We start from the raw sequence: 16,624 nt of genomic DNA on the forward strand, positions 1-16,624 counted from the left end.
CCAAAAGCTTGGTGATACCTGTTCTGAGGCTTTCACAAAGTTTTCAAATAGTTCTCATTGTTCTCGACACATTCAAGAAGATTTTGTGCAGCTGAAACCTGAATGTCTTTTTGGCCAGCTGAAAGCAGTTTTGGCAGACACGCGTCTCATACCCAAATCTTCAGTGATAATGGACTGAACTGAACCGTGACTAATCTGCACACCCTCTGATAACTCACACATGGTGATTGAACGATTTCCCCTCACAGCTGCATGCACATCTGCAATGTTTTTCTCAGTTCTGCTGGTTGCAGGTCTCCCAGAACATTTGTCACTGTCGACATTTTTTAAGCCATCTTGGAAACATCTGAACTACTCATACAGTTGTGTGTGGCTCATACACTCCTCTCCATACACTTTCTGCAACTTTGTGTATGCCTCTGAGGAGGTATTATCATGACCACTTTCTCTGTCATGGTTAATGTGATGATCGCATGTTAAAACTTAATGCATATGCACAACAGAGGTCAAGGTCAACCTGTGCCAAGTGGCTTCACTCTGTGTGCTTTAGTTTTGTTACTATGATAACAGTCCAGATACTTATTGATTAGACCTCGTATATATATATATATATATATATATATATATATAGGGAGAGGGAGAGAGATAGAGAGAGAGAGAGAGAGAGAGAGAGAAAGATAATAGCAGTTGACTCAGCTCCATATGACTTGCAGTCTTCTCCTGGTATCTAAAATGGTGGGTCAGTCCTATGTGCCCAGAGATAAACAGTTATCAATGATATATGTAACTCCTTCATTAGGTACCACTTTCTTACATTTGTCCTCTCAATTGTATGTGTAATATATTTATATATTCTTTTATTCTTTTACTTGTTTCAGTCATTTGGCTGAGGCCATTCTGGAGCACCATCTTTAGTTGAACTAATCAACCCCAGGACTTATTCTTTGTAAGCCTCGTACCTATTCTATCAGTCTCTTTTGCCGAACTGCTAAGTTATGGGGATGTAAACACACCAGCATCGGTTGTCAAGCGATGTTGGGAGGACAAACACAGACACACAAACATATACACACAGACATGCGTGTATATATGTACATATATAACGACATGCTTCTTTCAGTTTCCATCTACTAAATCCACTCACAAGGTTTTGGTCGGCCTGAGGCTGTAGCAGACACTTGCCCAAGGTGCCACGCAGTGGGACTGAACTCAGAACCATGTGGTTGGTAAGCATGCTACTTACCACACAGCCACTCCTGTGCCTATATAGTGCTTTTTCTTTTTTCTTAATATTGTATAGGAAAAATTTATTGTTTAACATTTATTGTTCAAAGTATGTCAAATTGCTAATTTTTGGAAATAAAATACGGCTGTAAAGAATGTATGGCATGTAAACAATATGATACTGCAAGCTATCATCAAGGAACAAGGGATTGGCATAAGGAAAGTGTTGACTGGTAGGACTGAGTTAGTTGATAAACTATTTGCCATATTTTGTCATTTTATCATAGTTCATATCATATAAATAGTTGTGGGGATAAAATACTTGACTACTAGCTCATGGGGATATAGGCATATCCCACTGTAGGCATTTCATTGAGTCTCTGAGTATGTTATTCTACATGTTCTCAGTTTTCCTCTTTGAAGAATAGGTATTAGACTTTTTGTGAGGGGTTACTAATTAACTAATCTTGCAACAATTTACTAAAATTACATAGTTGTCCTATCAGCTGTTTAATTCTTAAATGTGTCACATGTTGATGTGGAAATAAATGTAGCCATGACAAAATTTGTATGCATTGGCTTCTTGCTCTCTGGAAAGGTCTCGTTATGTTCAGCAGCAAGGTTCTGGAAGAGGTCGATCAATTCAAACTCCTTTACTTCTACAGGCCAAGACAATGAGTGGTGTTTACATCAACCAGGTACATGCTGTATTCTGTCATCTAGTCTAGGTTGGAGATCCATGTAACCATAAAAAAATTCACATCTACTGAACACTCATTTACTGCATGTGTTGAGTGTGGCCTGTGAGAACAGCAGACTTAAGCAGACTGGAAGTTTTTCTTCATTGAATTCTGCATGTCTATGCTTTGGATTTTTTGTTAAACTGTCTTATTGCCAAATTGCTTCTTTTTGACAGCTCTTTCTCAAAAGGCACCTTCAGTTGTTTGGTCAGGTTCTCAATCAATTACAACCCAAATTTATATGTGGTGCAGTTGCGCAGGAATATTATTTTGGAGAGCATAAAAGGTGAGGTGGGCAGTTAAAAACATGTGTTATTATGATCAAGTCGGACTTTACGTGTTTGGTATCTGCCATCAGAAATCAGATTACTTGATGGTGTATGATTGCCAATCATGGTTGCCTTCTGTTCATAATATTGTGGATTCAATTAATTGGTGTGAACTCAAAACGTCCTCAGTAAACACTGACACAAGCAGTACCAATTAATTACTAGTGTCTTCTCCAGTAGGATATATGTATCTTATCTCATTAATACGATACCCTCAAGTAGTGTATTGGTCTTATCTATGTCCTTACAGTTCGCAAAGCCATGTCTTCTTTTGCAGTGGATAATAGGAAAAGTAGAAATTTATTGTTATATCATATTGTAATCAAATGATATGGTGTATCTAAAGTATTTTTAAGAATGTAGGAAAACAACAAAACTTAATACACTAAAGCTGGTAGATTTTTCCAGATCCTGAGACAAATGTTACAAGGATAGAAATCGATCATATTGTTTGCCCTTCCTTTGTGTTATTTACATGTTTTGATCACCAAACTTTTCAATTGTAGCAATGGGAAATAGGTGTATATATTTATCTGCCATCTGATAGGTTAAGAATTGAACTTGTGAGTCATTATTTCAGCTATAAAGGATTTGGGTTCTTATCTATCATGTTTCTACTGTCCCATACCCCTATTAATACTTAACATTCTTAACTATTGAATATTCAGTTTATATTTAAATATAAATGGATATTTATGAAAGAAGGTACAAAAGAGAGAAAATAACTGCTTGTAAAAAATAAGTTTCTGGAGTGAAAAGAATAAATATAGAAGGTCAACTATTGTGTAAGCTTATATAGAGGATAGTTAACTGAACATTTTTCTTTGCTTTTCTCCTGCTCTGATTACCACAAATACTCAGTTACAGCATTTGTCTTCTTACTTTGTCATTCATCATCATATTTTCTACCTCAACAATATGTGCTCACTTACTAACATTTTGTTATGTGCACGCATATGCAAACACATCCATGCAATGTTGAGCAGTACCTTAATCTCTGTTAACAGCCTGTTAGAATGGAGTATAACCTGGTTTGGATTTCCACATGAAGTTTTTTTGCAATTTACATAAGCCACCTAATACTGTGAGACTATAACAACATTATGTCATTATGTACTCTCAAAAAACTTTGAATTTTTAGTCTACATTGAGGAATGGAGAATTATTTTATGCACATTCTCTCTTACATTATGATGGTCTTTCTTGCAAGTTGCATTTGGAAATTGTTTTACTAATTTTTTTTTTGGGGGGGGGGGTAGAATCCTTATTAGTTTTTTAATTGAATTGAATAGTATGGATAAACTATTTTAGTTATTTTAAAACTATTTTGTAAACATTTGCTTTCCTCTCTTGACTAGGTTGAATAAGTTATGTCAATTATAGCCTTATAAGCCAGTTCAAAAGTATACTAACAAGGTTGTAGAAAAAAAGTTTATATTGATTTGAATAAATTTCTTTCAATAAAAAAAAGATATATCATTTTCTGCCTTAGGATTATATTACATAAAAAAAGAGGTATGAATTTCAGATGTACAGATAAAAGAAAGTACCTGTGTGTGTGTGTGTTTATGTGTGTGTGTTTGTTGTCATGGACTTTGTCAATGTGTCCTGTTTATATTAATTGCTTTTATCTTATTGTGACATGGGCTCTCAGGTGACTATGGAGATCCAGATTTGATTGAAATGTGTGATAACATTCTCTGCATGGGACCATTAGCAATTCTTCACTGGTGGATACTCTTCTTTTTCTCATATGATGTTTCTGATACCCCTAGTCTTTTCTGTTTTGCTCATAGAAATTGGCTGTTCAGGTGTCAGAGATTTCTCCGTTGCTTTCTATTCTTTGTGACACTCAAACTTCTTTGGTAGGATGATGCAGGGTATTAGGTTTTGCTTGAAGGCATCTCTATCCTTTGAACATGGTTAATCCAGCATAGCTGATACCTGATGACCATCACCTCAAAGCTTTTCATTTCTGCTTGTTCTAGAATGTAGACATTGGACTTTTGTTATCAATTTGTTTTCAACTATTTATTTTGTAATGCAGTTGGAAAAGAAAGCATCATTATAGTTACAACTTTCCAATAGACTAATCATTCTCACTGCACTTCTGACAGAAAGAATATCAAGGGAAGTGTCTGTAACCCAATGTAGAACAAATACACAAAAGGCTTCTTGAAGAAGAGCATTGGCTTTCAGTTTTCTCTCCACTGTTTCTATCCTTAGCCACAATTCATCAAGGGAAGCTATGATGTATATTTTGTTGATTTTTTTTGATTTTTTTAATGCTCATTTTTCCATGCTAGCATTATTTTACAACTGAATGCCTTTCCTGTTGCTAACCTTTACTTGTTTTTCATGTTAGGGATCTCTTATTGCACACATCCTCAATGGTGCAAAACCAACAGATGGTCTGCTGAAAGGAGGAAATGATAACATAACCACTTGTAGCTCATTGGTTTTTTGGAGAAGCACAAATGTAGGTAAACATGTACATACACACACAAACGCACACACATAACAATAGGCTTCTTTTGATCTCCATCTACTAAATTCACTGACAAGATTTTGGTCATCGTAAGGTTTTAGTAGAAGTGTCTCTCCTTTTCTCTCTCTCACTCATATATGTAAGCTTTTACACAGCTTCAGTCTACCAAGATTCTCATACACAAGGCTTTGAGCAAACCCAGACTATAATAAAAAAAGAAGAAAACACTTGCCCAAGCTACTGTGCCATAGGATCAAAACCAGAACTGCATATTCACAGAGCAAACATAATTACAGAGTATGCCTGCACCTATATTCAAAGGTATTACTATATACATTACTTTAGCATAATAATTAATATTTTAAAATATCTGCTAAAATACTACTGTTACTGCAGTTTTTTTTCTTTGTTATATATGCAATTATACACATATACTTAGGCTATAAACAAGCAGTTTTAAGTGAGATGACAGTGTTAGATTATTTAACAATTTAATGAATTAGCATGAATCAAAATTCTTTTGTTTCTTTCCTGTTTTAGAAGGTTACTTGTTGCTACAACTAACTGCCACACCAATTGCATAATCTACTATAGTGACAGCTGCTGACTTTGTGAATCACTATAATCCATTAAACAGTAAAACAGTGTATAGTGTCTGTTATATTTTGAGGATGTTATACAACAAGGTTGGTAGGTGCTTTTGAAGCAGAAGCAGATGTTTTTTTTTTTTTTCCATAAAACTGATTAAATCTAACTACAATATGTAGGTGTATATAATGGTAGAAAAAGTAAATTGTCATTCCTTCAAATGCTATGTTTGAAAATTCTATTCAGAATATTTCCTGACATTGAAGTTGCATTTCAAGTAATGAGACTGTTGCTACTCATTTATCTCTGCCTATGTAACTCAATTTATGTAACTCTAACCAATCAACTATTTCAATGCATTCTTCTGATAGTTTATTTATTTATTTACTTTTTTTCTGATTTGATCTCTTTTGAAGGTGCAAAGGGTGACATGTATGTTAGTCAAAGGAGGAGAGCCAGTACCTATAGCCTTTGGGAGTTGATGGGTTAGATAATCAATTTGAATATCTGTAACACATATTTGAGGTGAGGGGGAATTCTAGCTGTTGGATCTTATAAGGAGAGAGTAAGGAATGAAAAAGTGTTTTGTGTAAGATTTTGAAGGTAAGACTGCATTGATAGGAGGAAGAGGGATGGTTGTGTTTCAGGGACCTGAATGGATGGGGGCATGCTGCCTGATACCTTAGAGAAGCAGAGACTCTTACAGTAGTGGGAGAAGTAGGGAGAAGGGACTGTAGCCAACAATAAAGATGTGTTGGTAAATGAATCTTTGTTTGTTATTTTAATGTTTTTTCTTGGAGGATTTGATCTTGACTGTTTGTAAGTATAAAAGTTGCACCATTCTAAGTATGGATCTTAGAGGAGCAGCAAATGCTTATGCAGTGTGACGTTATCAGGAAGGGGCATGTTACTAATAGTTTGCTGTCTAGATTATTAATAAGTGTGGTGTAGGTGGACAATGTAGATGACATGCAGAATTTTTTAAGAATGGATTCCATTCAACTAGAAAGAATGATAGTTAATGTTATTTTCATGGAAAAATGTTTTTGACTGGATCAATGAAATGAAAGGCAATAGATTTAGAACAGTGTTGTCATAAAACTGAAGCATCTGTGTATGTGTATACAACCTTGTCAGAACTCTAGCCAGAAGACCATATTTCAGTATATCTTGTATTCGTTGTCTTTCATTAAATTATGGCTTAACACATGTGCAATGCTTAATCATGCTGCAAGCGTTATAACAGAAAGACTGCTTGTCTATGAAGGACTAGTATATCATTATTTGGAGGATTAGTGTTATGATTTAATCTTATATACTTTTATGCTGTTTGTCAACAAGGCAAGCTGGATAAGTTCTTGGTTTTTGTTCTGGGTGTTATGCTTATTTTCCCTGAGTTTTGTGTAATGATATTGAATAGTAGTGTTGAAATGCTGTATGTAACTATAGCTGTTGTAGTTTTGTGTATGAGGAATGGTGCTATTGTTGTTGCATATGATATGATAAAAATAGTTTTACTCAGATTTGTTTATAGAGGGTACAGTTGTAAGCCACTTGTCTGTCTGTGTAGAACCAAGATTTTGTTCATTTCAGTGTAAATTGTACAAGATCTTTATCTCAAGACGATGTAATCAAGATGAAAAAATGGAAGGCTATTTGAATTGAATGACTGTCAGCTAAAGAAATTTGCTATGCAAATTCGTAATCCCAAGTCCCATTGCAAGGCATCAATAAAGCATCTTTTGCTGTAACCTTTGATCAGCTCAATTCTTGTGTATAAAATTTGGTAGGCAGAAAGTTTTTTGATGGTGAGCTTAGTCCCATTGCTCAGTTTAACACACCATTTGGCCCTTGAATGCCTTTAGTGAAATTGTTTTTATTGCACACATTTGGGTCAAGTCTAGTCTGAGCAAAACTTCCTCCTACCAATATGAGAGACCCTAAAAAAAAGGTTATGGACACTGTTTCATCTGCTGAGTAAGCCTTTAAAAGATATAGTACGAAAATAAGACTGAAAAAGCAATTGTTACTGAAATCAATACAATTATTTGTATTTACTTTTGCAATTTTAGTGAGATTATAGGCTGTAATTCTTATTGAAAATCTGCGGAATGTTGTGATAATTCTTTCAAAGCTACTTACTATTTAAATTTATCACTTTGAAAGTGGGTAGCTCCACCTAGCTGTAACTGCATTATTTTTAAATGAAGTCAATGCATCAAAATTAATGAGACTTTTTTTTCTTTTTCTTTTTGAGAGAAAAAAAGCTCATTGAAATATGTGTTAACTCTGAAAAGGGTCATTAACAAGACACTGAATGATAATATTGGTTAATACAACAATCAAGTTGTATGAAAAAAAAACATTAATGAATTATGAATAAGAATCTCTGATTATTTTGATTTGGACCTTAATGTCATTATCATTAGTGTCGATGTTTTAACATCAGTTTTCCCATGGCATTTACAAGTTGAATGACTGCAAGATGGCATCTCTGCATTTGTTCAGGTCTTAAATCATGTCATCTGGGAAACTAAACTATTCACAGATGTGAATATTTAACAATTTCATTCCTAATATTATATCATCTACCTATATTTGAAGTGCTCTTCACCTCTTCTAATTCATGGCATTTTTATACCATAAATTATTTCATTCGTGTGTGTGTGTGTGTGTAAGCTTATATGTATGTATGTATATGTGCATGTGCATGGTGTGTCTTGAATTTATGGAAAGAAATCCCATAAAACTCAACAATTTAATTAAAAATGGAGAAGAGAAGTTGTTAAAATATATAAGAGAATTTTAATTCATGCAGGTGATAGTTTCGTACAGAGATATAAAAATAATGCAAATTCATGGTTGAAGTGAATTAGATTGATTAATTAAATTAATTATATATCAGTGTACTCACAGTGCAAGAAGTATAAACAAAATTTTTACAAAGTACTTGAGAAAGGAAATAGCAGAATAGAATCTAGGAGATTCATATTTATCGTTATGAGAAAAAGAGATGTGAGTCCAGTTACTTGAATATTAATACTACCATAATACCTTTAAATATCCCTCTCACATTATGTCAGCCTAGTTCCTTACCTCATAATTTTTATTTATACTAAAACATATTTACTGTATAACCTTACCTATCAATACATATAAAATAAACCCTTTATTTACTATTTTCATTCCCAGTTCATTTAGCTCCCCTACATTATTTTTTATTTTTCCATATTCCAGCATCTATTATCTATCAGGTCATCCCATAAATTCTGTCCGAATTTTACATAAAGAAAACAAGTGATCACATGTTATATTTAACTGAAATTTAATCATCAATGTACTTTCCCTGATTATCTATGACTTCCTTCCATCTATTTACAAGCTTTTTAATCCCATCAATGTAAAACTCTTTTGGTTTCAAAGCGAAGAACTCTGAAATGTCAGTCTTGACCTCCTCCTGTCTTGCGAAAGTTATGTCCCCCAAATGATTCTGTAAACTATGAAACAAATGGTAGTCTGAAAGAGCAAGGTTGGGAGAATAAGGTGGATGAGGAATTTTTTTCCCAACCAAGCTATTCGATCTTCTGTGATGTGATCTTTGCAGTGTGGGATCGTGCATTGTCCTGATGAAGCATCACTCCTTTTCAATTCACTAAAGCGGGTCTTTTTTTCTTCAAAGCTTGGTTCAAATGGTCTAATTGCTGACAGTAGACTTGACCATGGATTGTTGCATTAGGTGGTAACAATTCAAAGTGAATTACTCCTTTGCAATCCCACCAGATAAAGAGAAGAACATTTTTCTCATGAAGTTCCCTTCTCAGTTGTGGTTGAGCTTTTCCCCTTTTATCAGGCTACTGTTTACGTCATTTAACATTTTGATAGAAGATCCATTTTTCGTCACCAGTCACAAGTCTATCCAAAAAGGGTGAAATGAGTTCGCGAGAATGGAGAGAAGAGCAGATGTCAACTCTGGATTTGCGGTTGCTTTCAGACAATTCATGAGGCACCCATTTTCCAAGTTTAGGAACCTTTCCAAGTTGTTGAAGATGACTATGAACAGTTGTATGGTTTGAATTAAACTTTACTGTCAATTCTTCAATTGATAATGCAGGATTTTCTTCAAGTAGTGCCTCAAGGAGCTTATCATCAAACTCAACTGGACGTCCTGTTTGATCTTCATCTTCAAGGCTGAAATCTCCACTTCTGAATTTTGCAAACCATCTTCTGCAAGTTCTTTCATTCAAGCATTCTTTCCCATAAACTGAGTGTATGTTTCCAGTCGCTTTGGCTGCAGAGTTTCTTTTTTTGTACTCATAAAGCATTATGTGCCTTAAATGCTCCTTGGATACTTCCATGTTAGAAAGAGTTTTAATCAAAGAAATTTTAATTCTATTATTCTGTAAAATAATATTTAATTAGTTTAAATGTACACAAATGCATAAAAATAATTTTCAAATACATAAAACATAATAAAATACTATTAAATTTCATTCAATTTTGAAAAAGGTAAAATCGGACAGAACTTATGGGATGACCTGATATTTCAACTTCACTTTTTTCATCTTTATAGCCACAGCAAGTATTTACTAGAAGTCAGTTTTAGACTTTAAGATCACACTCCAGAGACGATTTCACACAAGATTTTCAGGCTTGTAATGGGTAGTTTGTACATTTAAAAAAAATATTTGCTTTGTATATTATACGTGTCACAGGAGAGGCAGGGAAGTGCAGATGAAGATGGAGCCTAAAAATACGTTGATAGTTTTGATGAATTAATTGAAGAAGGTTATCTACCAGAACAAATATCCAACATAGATGAAACCAGCTTGCTATGAAAATGAATGCCTACTCACATATACATACACCAAGAAGGAAAAAGGATGCCAGGATTCAAAGTTTTTAAGGATAGGTTAACTTTGTTGGTTAGTGGTAATGCCATGGGTCTTAAGCTGAAGCCTTTCTTATCTATCATTCGGAAAACTCTTGTGCATTTAAGAACATCAACAGGCATACACTGCCCATTTACTACCATTCAAACCGTAAAGCTTGGATGATTCAAGCACTGTTCGAAGACTTTTTCATGAACTGATTCATTCCTCAGGCTCGTGAATATTGTGCAGAGAGAGGGTATCCCTTTCAAGATTTTATTGATTATGAAGAAAACATTAATTTTAGATTGTATTTTTGTTTACAGTGCAATAGAGTACATATGTATTTTCTCATTGTGTACAATGGTTATGGATTAAATTTTTGTGTTTTATATTTTTATAACCTGTTTGAATGAAAATAGTGTTGAAAAATATAAATCTGACATATAACCAGATCGATTTACAACCTGTCAGTAGGAACAGAACTTGGTTGTAAGTCATGGAGAAGGTGTATACACACACACACACGAAAATATATGTATACATGAATGTATATGTATGTATATATATAAATATATGTATTTATGTATGTGTGTATATATATATATATATATATATATATGTGTGTGTGTGTGTGTGTATACACACACATATACACAGTCACATAGAGGCACACACACCTGTGCAGTCATTTCCCCTTGTATGCCTCTACCTTTGATTCCCTCTTGCTTTTGCAAATTCATCAGTACTCAGCATATCACTTTAGTTCACATTTCTTTGCCAGGTTCTTTGTATTCCTTGCATTCATTTCTTCATTTATACCTGGCAGATGTTTTGAACATCAATCTGTTTATCACATCACTCCCTTCTTTTCTTACTGTCATTTTGCAATGCAAATTAGAACTTGAAAGTTACCATATTTATAGAAATGTTATGTAAATATGATATGAAATGTTATAATTTTCTGTCTTGAACTTTTAGCAATCATCCTTAAACCACTAGCTCACATGCAAACTGTTTTCTCTCTCTGCTTTAACAATTTCAAAGAAAAATGTCTGCTACTCTGGGTATACAGCTAGTTTAGCTGTATACCCTCTCTATCTGAGCCCATCCTTTTTCATTTGTACTTACTGTACTAAACACTTCACTTAATACTTCCTCCATAGAAGTGCCATTTCTTCAATTCCCTCATCACCCATGTTTTGTCTGCAGACGTCAGTCATTAGATATTTGAGATGAACATCAACCATATTTATCTCACTAGCCCGGGAGAGCCTACGAATATCATAGGCACTGCCCCTCCTCTTTTGACAAGCTCATAAAGAAAGGAAAATAAGCAAAGAAACTTCAACTGTCTGTCCATATGTTATAATGTAGCGTCATTTCCTATAACTTATTGGTTCATAGTTGTTATCATAGATAACTTCATATTCATTGATTGATGTAAATCATTAACTCTTCATCTTATAAGCTGGTTCTTTGTTAATTCAACCAGTTGCAACTTTCTCAAAATTTCATAAAAGATTTATTTATCAAATCCTAAGTGATGAATTTTCTTTTTATATACAAACCTACTGCACAGACCATTAAAATGTGTAAAATAATACTTCTTTGTAAAATTTTATATCTGCTTTCAAAATGAAATGTTATAAAGCTTTTAATTTTTTTTGCATTTATATGAACTATTTCTATTCATAGAATTTTTCTTAATGGGGAAGGAAATCGACCACATATAAAATAGTATTTTATATATGTGTGTGTGTATTTGTGTACATATGTATGTGTGGGTATGTATTACCTTGCTAACAGAAATTAAAAGTACATTCAAATTGATTAGTGTATTTAAGTGTTGCTTTGCTGTACACAATAGCAAGCTTTTTAATATTTAAAATTGTTTCATGTTTTGAAAAATATTGTTAGCATGCAAGTGATTGATATATATATATATATATATATATATATATATATATATATATAGTACAAGTCCAATCTTGTTAGCAGGCACCTTGCTCTTTTGTTACTGTTATCAGAGGGACAAAGGCCATGGGCATGATTAAACCATCTCCTGTATGTACATATGTACATAAATGATTGGTTGAAAACAATTTAACTGTAAAAACAATTAATCAACATCACAGTTGCTTGAATTAACAGTTGATTAAATTAAGGTTAATGTTATATTGTCATGCTTTATCAAACTAATTACTTTTATTAAATGTATAAATGAGTGTAGTTTATTTGTGTGTGTGATGTTTATGTTTACAGTCTAAAAACTGCTGTTTTAAACTCTAAACACAATACATCCACATTACACTTGTGTGTGTGTATATGTCTAACATTTTTACATTTTGATAGATAGTAGGTTGTTTTAGTAATGGGTGACAAAAATAACTTTTCCTTCAACCCATGTCCCATATTTCAAGTATATAATTTGATTAAATGTTATTTTTTTTTTTTAAACAACTATTTTCAATCATTTGTATTTCAATCAATTGTTTTCCATAAATTGGCACCAAAACAAAAAAATAAATAGGCAAGCATATTGTCCTGGAAAACTTGAAAAAATTTCTTGACCTATAAAACATCAAGTAGCATAGGGACAACTTATAAATTTGTGAGAAACATTATTTAGTATTCCAATTTGACTTCAGTAATATTGCATACATGAAATTCTATGACAAAATCTGGTTTATCTCAAAATAATCTGTAGAAATTAAACTGATTTCTTTAATGTGTTAAACATCTCAAGCCCAGAATGAAACCTTCAGGCTTAGCTTAGCACTTATGATTATCTTCAGATCGATTATCCTTATGATGATGGTGAAACTTCTTTCCAGATCAGATCCTTTGACATTGTGATCAGCATTATCACCACAACAATAATATTTGTTTTTCCATATTACATGCTGTATCTCTGCATTCATCTCAGCTTCTTATTTCTCTAAGAACTAATATTCACAAATCCAGTCTGAGATTTTCTACCATAAAGTTACTGTGTTTGTCACTAATTTACAGTAAAACCTGCATACTGGTCAATCAATACCTCTGCATCCCACTACCTTCTCAAGTCACTTGTTCTTGCTTAGTCACTATTAAGCAGTTATGTCAATTATCTTAGATGGGTTTGTATGTTTACATGTTTTGTTTTTGTTTTGTCTTTTTTTTTTACCCTTTAGGGAAATTTGGCTTTATTGTTTATTGGAGAGTTGATGAGAGAAAACTTTTAAAATTGTGCTAGCATCCAGTCAGAGTTTCTAATGTAATGCTTATTTTAATTGAAGAGCATCTTCATCTTATCCCAAAATGCTGAACTTAAGGTGTGAACTTCTGATAAAAATAGAAGCTTCTGGAGGAAATTTGACTGTTTTACTTTGCAAATCAAGCATCACTGTAGAACTTCCTTCATTTGCTCATTTTATTGACAGTAGGATATTGTAGGGAGATATAATTTAACCATGGATCTAGTGGGTTAAGAGTAAGATTATTAGAGTGGATATACAAGTCAAGTTGTAAATTTCACAAATGTTTAAGATGTTTATGGTCAAGTGTTATTGATGATAGTGTATAAGAGTTAGGAATTGTTAATGCATTTTAGATGATCTAAAATGGATTAATTTATCTGGTGTAATCTTAGTTGTTTATCTCAGGTCAGCCCTGAGTAGGCAGATCTATGATTAGTGGTGGTCCAGCCATGACAGCCTGTTCTTTATCTCAGTACTGTGTGTCTAAAACTACAGTATCAAATGTCTTCCATTCTTTTTAAAGATGGCAGTGTGCCTTGAAAGAGTTAATCCCATCAGCAATTGAGTTGGGAACTGTTTATAAAACTATCTATTCTCTCCCTCCCCATTTTTTCTTTCTTTTTGTTTGTGTAGCTGATTGTTGTTGACAGACATCTGTAATAATGTATGTTTAAAATGTCCATTTATATAGTGCTGGAATGATAGTAGTAGCCTGTAAGTTGACAAGATGTGAAATGAATATTTGTATAGGTTTGGAAATTGACTGAAAAAGTATTGAAACAGTTGGGGGAAACTTTTTAGTGTGGTGGGCAAAAATTTCCAAAGAAAAAAGTCTGCAGGCAGATCATAAGTTCTTTTATATCTATGTAAATCTTGTATACTCTCTCTCTTTTACTCTTTTACTTATTTCAGTCATTTGACTGCAGCCATGCTGGGGCACCGCCTTTAGTCGAGCAAATCGACCCCAGGGCTTATTCTTTGTAAGCCTAGTACTTATTCTATCGGTCTCTTTTGCCGAACCGCTAAGTTACGGGGACGTAAACACACCGGCATCGGTTGTTAAACGATTTTGGGGGAACAAACACAAACACACACACACACACACACACATATATATATATATACATATATACGACAGGCTTCTTTCAGTTTCCACCTACCAAATCCACTCACAAGGCTTTGCTATAGCAGAAGACACTTGCCCAAGGTGCCACGCAGTGGGACTGAACCCGGAACCATGTGGTTGGTAAGCAAGCTACTTACCACATAGTCACTCCTGCGCCTATATATATATATGTATAATTCATTATACATTAATAAAGATAAGTTTAATACATTAAATTAACATGTAACATCTTTATTCGCACCGCCACTGAATTTAGGACATTTATATCACCTATGAAGCACTCTATATTTGTCAGTTAGAATGTAGTTGGGTGTCAAGTGGGTGGTAAAAAACTTAGCAATATGTGTTTTATAGTGAAAACAAAATTTCCATTCAAATGGTAATTACGGGACAATTTTCTGTTTGAGTCTAACCGTTTTAAGTCATAGTGAAAACGCAAGCTATGTTGCAAATAGGCATACGAATATTGCATGAATTTTATAATAGAAAAAAAGCTTTAATCTGCTTGGCTGACAAAATAGCCTCCATACTTCATTAATAAAATATGGAAACAACTGACCCAACAATATGCAAATTTTAAAATTTGCAATGCTGCAAGATCTCTCAGTTCTGTTACCAATCAAAATGACCTTTTACATGATTGTTACTATAAAATTTGAAGAAGTAAAAGCTCTGAAATAGTTTTATTTAAGAGTTTGCTTAAAACACCTATTTAATTATATCAACAAAAAATAAACATTATAAGTATTTTACAGACATGAAAGTACATTTTGAATACAGTATAGCTGTGAAAACAGCAAAAAGAATGGTTATTTTACCCTTACAAGATGAGAAAAGTTGTCAGCAGATGGCTATGGGACTTGAGCCCGTACCCCTCAGATATCAGATGAATACTCTACCATTAAGCTAAACAGCCCACTGTCAGCAGGCTGCTTAGCTTAATGCTAGAGTATTGAGCTGGTGTCTAAGGGGTACAAGTTCAAGTCCTATAGCCATCTGCTGGCAACTTTTCCCATCTTATAAGAGTAAAATATCCAATCTTCCTGCTGTTTTTACAGCTATACTGTAGTCAAAATTTACTTTCTTGTCTGTAAAATACGAAACACATTCAGCCCTTCCACAAGTTTTACAAAATACTATAGCTATTTTATTAAACTCTATTCTAAACTTGTAATTAATTTGAAAATGAATTAAAACAGTGGATTCTTGTTACAAATATAGCCATGAATAGATCAAACTATATAAAAAGTTGTTGTGAGGTTTTTTATATTTTATTCTTCAGAAATTAAAATATTGTGATTATTTGCTTACATGTAAGTGTTCTTTGGTATCAAAATTGGAACACTTGAAACTAGAAAGCTTTTATTCTTAATATTGTATAAAAATTTTTAAAAATCTCATTGGTTTAATGCACAATTAGAATTATTGAAAATCGCTCTTGTAGGAAATTTAAACTTTCAGTCTCCTGCAATCTGCAAGATACCAATAAAAATATAACTGTAGTATTAATAAAATAGCATTGATGTATAAATTTGTTATTTAAGCAAATTCTAGCGGTGTTGATTGTCAAATCATTCTATTGGATTGATCTAATAAACTTCTGCATCTAAAATAAGGTTAATGATTATCACAATAATAAATAGGAAGTGGGCAGAGATTTTTAGCAAACCAAGAGACTTTTTTTAATATATATATGTGTGTGTGTGTACATATATTGCAAAATTGAAGCTATGTTGGCCAATCATCTGGCATATTATCAAATGGCACTTTATATTAAAGAATGCCAGCAGATATGAAATAAATCAATGTATTGCTGCATTGTTTGAAGTTTGCAGTAGAGAAGACTTTAACATTCGCTGTATTGTTGTGCCTAATGGTATAATGCTTCATTAGCTCTCTAATTATGATTAAGAAGCTTGATTCAAGGTTCAATCCCGCTCCATGGCACTTTACTCAAGTGTCTTCCACCAAAGCCTCTTGTTGACTGCCACTAAGTCTTATATGTAGTAACCTGTCAGA

At 33.3% G+C, this 16,624-nt stretch overlaps 1 protein-coding gene across 2 annotated transcripts in view; it reads left to right on the top strand.

The window, feature by feature from the left end:
* The first annotated feature begins 4,644 nt into the window (after positions 1 to 4,644).
* LOC149136179 (E3 ubiquitin-protein ligase HECW2-like) overlaps positions 4,645 to 16,624 on the top strand; it is a 47,346-nt gene continuing 35,366 nt past the window's right edge. Inside the window, exon 1 of one of the 2 annotated variants that reach the window (XM_089351112.1) lies at positions 4,645 to 4,772. The gene's annotated coding sequence lies outside the window, so the exon portion shown is untranslated. The remainder of the gene's footprint in view (positions 4,773 to 16,624) is intronic. The other variant, XM_089351111.1, reaches the window with a different exon arrangement.

This window comes from Octopus bimaculoides, chromosome 4 (assembly GCF_046866305.1).
Source record: "Octopus bimaculoides isolate indiv1 chromosome 4, ASM4686630v1, whole genome shotgun sequence".
Taxonomy (NCBI): Eukaryota; Metazoa; Mollusca; class Cephalopoda; order Octopoda; family Octopodidae; genus Octopus; species Octopus bimaculoides.